The following is a 6000-nucleotide window of genomic DNA, read 5'->3' as shown; positions in this document are numbered from 1 at the left end:
TTTTTCATTACATGTGAATGATCAGTAATGATAATTTATGTTTGAGTGAGTTATTGATTTATTCCCATTTTAATATTTTTCTAGAGTACATTTATTCATATTTTTCTCTCTTTCAACTTCTTTTCAACTATATACGGTGTCCACACTTACTTAAAATCATGATTTCTCTGATCATTCTGTCTCTCTGTCTCTGTCTTTGTTGCTCACTCTCTTTCTCTTTTCCTCAGAAGAAAAAATAAGTTAGAAAACAATAATGTATATAAATATGGAGTCTGATTTCTTTTGGCAAATTTTTATGAACTGAAGGCATGCTCATTCATAGTATAAAACTCAATTTTTCTCTCTAAGAGATTATGTAGTTTAGAGATTTTCTTACCTTGCATGACCCTTCTACCTCTCTCTTTCTTATGGCTGGGGTGTTTTCTTTCTTGTACTAGTCTTGTGGACACTGTCATATTCTCAATGTGTTTACAAGGGCATTGCTCTTGATGTGTCTAAAAAACATGCAGTTTATTTAGTATCATTCACCAAATCTGGCTTTAAAATTCTCTGTCTCATCTTAAGCATAGTATAGGTCCCTGAGCCTTGATAGGAGGGTGCAATAAAAAAAGTTACATGAGATCTCCAAAATCTCTCAGTTACTGTACATAAGTCACATACACATTAAGGCCTTCATTGAAGTCTGAATGACACATAGATCTAATGAAAACAAAGTATAACTTTAGGAGTCATAATATTGCTATTTTTATTCGTAGTAACAATAGGAGCTTGTTTATAAATTTGAGGATTACTCTTTCTGTCTCTGTGAAGTGTGGGGTTGAAATATTAATGGAGACTGCATTGAATCTATAGATTATTTTTGGTAGTATGGCCATTGTTACTATGTTAATCCTTCTAATCCATGAGCATGGGAGATCTCTCCATCTTCTGAGGTCATCTTTGATTTCTTTCTTCAGAGACTTAAAGTTCTTCTCATACAGATCTTTCACTTGCCTGGTTTTGTTGACATAAAGGTATTTTATATTATTTGTAACTGTTGTCAAGTGTGTCCTTTCCCTTATTTCTTTTTCAGTGCATTTATCCTTTAAGTAAAGAATGTCTAGTGATTTGTTGAAGTTAATTTTATATTCAACCACTTTGCCAAATTTATTTATCACATGTAGGAACACTCATGTTGAACATTTGGGGGTAATCATGTATACTATGTAAAAACTCAGGATAGGAAAAACATTTTTCAACAGTAACATAACTTCTAGGGGAATCGCCTTCTCTGAACTCAAGCTGTAGTACAGAGCAATAGTGATAAATACCACATGGTGATTATAAAATCAGATAGATCAATGGAATACAAATGAAGTCCCAAAATGAACACACACACACTTATGTTCACTTGATCTTTGACAAAGAAGCCAAAACTATCCAATGGAAAACGACAGTATTTTAAACACATGGTGCTGTTTCAACTGGCAGTTGGCATGTAGAAGAACACAAATTGATCCATTCTTATCTCCACTAAACAGCTGTACTGTTGTCCCTAACTAGCTACTCAATCTCTATAGACATTCCCAGTGTATAGCACAGACCCAAATCTTAAAAGCTAACTAAGCACTTGCAAGAAAACTTGCATTGTTAGTTTTCTTGGAGTTCCTCATTCATATTTATTGTTTTCAGCACCATCATTTCTTAATTTTCCATAAAATGTAAGATAATGTTGTATATACAGCTTATAAATATTAAATACAAGTGTAATAGATTATATTAAGCAACAACAATCCTTTAATATAAGAGATTGTTTTTACTCAGCCACTCACAAGTAAATAAAGTTCATTGCTAGATGGACTCAAGGCACAGGTTTATTAGACCATCAATTTAAAACTAATGACAAATTTCTTCAATTCTTTCTTTCAGGTAAAAAACCAGGATACTTTTTATAATGTCTTTTTTTTGTTGTTTTCAGTACTCACTATGAAATTAATTTTGTATTTTCTTTATATTTCAGATGTTATTTCCTTTCCCCATCTCCCCCCACCCAGAAACCCACTATCACATCCCCCAAAATATCCAGTAAAAATTTAATTAAAAAAAAATCAAAAGCTTCATGTAATATATATATGTATATATATATATATATATACATTCATATATATATACATATATGTATGTATATATATACATAATATATATATACATATATATGTATATAATATGTTAAGTAATTTATTCATGTAACATCAAATTTGAGCCCCCCCCACCTTCTGAAGAGTTCATCACTTACACAGGAGATTTTCCATCTCCAATCCCTTTCTCCTCAGAGAAGTGAGAAAAATTCCCTAGCTACAAAAACAACATGGCATAACAAGTCACTGCAGGACTGCTCACATCTACTCTCACTGAGGCAAGAGAATGCAAGCCAGGAGGGGAAACTGAATACACATGTAGGCCATAAAGTCATGGACTGCTCCCACTCTAGTTGTTGGGGGACCCTCAGGAAGATCAATCTGTACATCTGCTACACATATGTCAGCAGGGGACAGGTATTTATGTCAAGTCCATTTATATTCTTTGGTTGGTGGTTAATTCAGTCTCAGGGAGCTACAAGGGTGTAGGTTAGTTCACTCTGTTGGTCTTTTTTTGAGTTCCTATCCCTCTCATGGTCCCTCAATTCTTCTGCCAAGGCTTTCCAAGATCTATGTAATGTTAGGCAGGGGAACATCTCTCTCTCTTTCCATTGGCTGCTGGATTGAACCTCTGAGAGATTACCCATGCTTGAGTCATAGCTGAAAGCATAACACAGTATCATTAACATTGTCAGGGATTGATTCTTTTTCATGGGATGGGTTGGAAGTTAGGTCAGAATTTGGTCAGCTATTGGCTCAGTAGGTGCTTCATCAGTTCCCTGCACTTCTTTTATTCAGGATGAATTTTGGGTTAAACATTTTGTGGGTAGATTGGTAGCCTTATGTCTCCACTAGGAGTCCTGCCTGGTCATAGGAGGTAGATACTTCTGGATACATATCGACCACTACTTTATGGCTAATGTTCATTTATAAATGAGTACATACCTTGAGTATCCCCTTGCTATACCTACAACTCCTTAACTTGAACTGTTTTTAGTTATCATGTAATTATTAACATCAAAGATTATGACACTACTTGGAAATAAATCATCTTTCACTGATAATAGGTTCAGAAAATATGTACATTATTATACATATTATACATTATATATTATACATATATACAAGTATACATTATACATATATGTATACATGTATACATGTATATATATACATTATAATATATTAGATATATATGTATATATAATATATATAATTATACATATATATGTATACATATATATACATATATAGATACATATATATAATATATATCTAATTATATATATACGTATATATAATATATATAATTATACATATATATGTATACATATATATAGATACATAGACATATATGTATATATAATATATATCTAATTATATATATATTATAATGTATATATATATACATGTATACATGTATACATATATGTATAATGTATACTTGTATATATGTATAATATATAATGTATAATATGTATAATAATATACATTATTATACATCATATATATACATTATATATATAATATATATATATATATATATATATATATATATATATATATATATGCAAGGAATGTTACCTAGAGTCATCCTTTTAGACTCTATAGTCATCCCTCTTTCATTCCAAGAGTCTGACACACTCTAATGATGCTGCATTCTCTTCCTCCTACAGATTTATATTCACTATCCTGGCCCACCATCCCTGCCTCTAAGCACATCTGATTACCCCACTACCCATTTCCTTCTAAATCCCATCTTCTACCCACTTCACTCTGTAAAACCATGTTCAATGATTATTTTATTTGCCTTTCAGAGTGAGATTCGGTTATCCTCCCTTGACCCTATTTGTTACTTAGATTCCTTGGGTATATGGATTCTAGCATGGATATCCTGTACTTTATGGCTAATGTTCATTTATAAATGAGTACATACCTTGAGTATCCCCTTGTTCAAAATAAAAAGAAGCATAAGTTAGAATCCAAAATACAACCACAGGTTGATGACAATTTGTCAGAGCCAGATTGTGCTGACCAAGAGGAAGAGGAAGTCAAATTTTATGACACTGAAATGCCCTCTCTCTATGTGCCTCCACCTCCAAGTGCTCCCCCAATGGAGACAATGGTTATATATCCCAAAAAGGAGTTACAGGACAAAATTTTTACCCTTAAACAACTAATAGAGTTAGATAAAGATTATCAGGACTTAAGTAATCAGTTACAGAAATTAAGGACAGGGAAGAGGTCTCAAGAGAGTAACTGCGAATATCCTCCGACTCCTTGTGTTCCTCAACCCGAAGTCCAAAGGCAGTCCCTATCCTCTAGCTTTAGTTCAGGTACAGATCAGCCAGAAAAGGGAAACACTGAGGCTTTCCCTGTATCAGAGACCAGAGACGCTCAAGGGGTTGCATGGAGACATCACACAGGGTTTAATTTTCAAATTATTAAAGAATTAAACAATGCAGTATCTCAATACGGTGCCACTGCTCCTTTTACTCTTGAAATTTTAGAGTTTGTGGCAGATGAGTGGCTGACTCCTAGTGATTGGAATATGTTAGTGAGAGCAGTTCTTAGTGGTGGAGACTATCTTATTTGGAAATCAGAATGTCATGAGAATTGTAAAGAGACAGCTAGGAGAAACATTTAGGCAGGCAATGGTTGGTCCTTTGATGCCTTAGTAGGAGAAGGGCAATTTGCTTCTAGTGATAACCAGATGCAATATGAACCAGGTTTATATGCTCAAATTCAAAATGCAGCCATGAAGGCTTGGCATAAACTTCCTGTAAAGGGAGACCTTGGTGCATCTTTAACAGCAGTCAGGCAAGGGCCTGATGAACAATTTTCTGACTCTGTTCATCGATTAATGACAACAGCAGGGAGATTTTTGGTAATGCAGAGGCAGGTGTAGATTATGTGAAACAACTTGCATATGAAAATGCTAATCCTGCCTGCCAAGTGGCCATTAGACCTTACAGGAAAAAGACAGACCTTACAGGGTATATCAGACTTTGTTCTGACATAGGTCCCTCTTACCAACAGGCCTTAGCTATGTCGGCTGCTATGCAAGGACAATCTGTAAGAGATTTTTTGGTAAATAGAGACAGAAAGGCATGTTTTAAATGTGGTAAGCCTGGACACTTTGCAAGAGATTGCAGAGTAGAAAATGAGTTAATCCAGAGACAGCCCAGAAAATATCCTGGGCTCTGCCCATGTTGCAAATGTGGAAGGCATTGGGCTAGTGAGGTCTAAAAGAGACTCACAAGGTAACACAGTTTCCCATAATCAGGGAAACAGGAACAGGGGCCAGCACCAGGCCCCGAACCAACGCAAGCTAAAACAGGATTATGGAGCAGTCAGTGTCATACCAGCAAACACCAATCCCTTTCTGAACTTAGTCAAGCAACACCAGGAAGTGCAGGACTCGACCTCAGTTCTGCCACCCACACAGTATCAACACCAGAAATGGGACCTCAGGCCTTACCCACTGGAATGTTTGGACAGCTCTATTCAAATGTGTTTGGCCTGATAGTGGGAAGAAGCAGTGCTACTATGCAGGGACTACAAATTTTTCCTGGAGTTATAGATAATGATTATAAGGGTGAGATTAAGATAATGGCACAGGCAATTCAGAATATAGTTACCATTCCTACAGAAAAGAGGATAGCTCAACTATTCTTACTTCCATTGTACCCTACTAATCACAAATATAAGAATCCTAAAAGATGGAATCAAGGCTTTCGTTCCTCTGATCTATACTGATTACAGCCTATAGATAAACAAAAACCCATGATGACAATTTGGCTAAATGGAAAGGCATTCCAAGGCTTGGTTGACACAGGAGCTGATGTGACTATTCTAAAACAAAGTGATTGGCCTGCCACCT

This window comes from Arvicanthis niloticus, chromosome 16, assembly GCF_011762505.2.
Source record: "Arvicanthis niloticus isolate mArvNil1 chromosome 16, mArvNil1.pat.X, whole genome shotgun sequence".
Classification (NCBI taxonomy): Eukaryota; Metazoa; Chordata; class Mammalia; order Rodentia; family Muridae; genus Arvicanthis; species Arvicanthis niloticus.
This window is presented reverse-complemented; position numbering follows the sequence as displayed.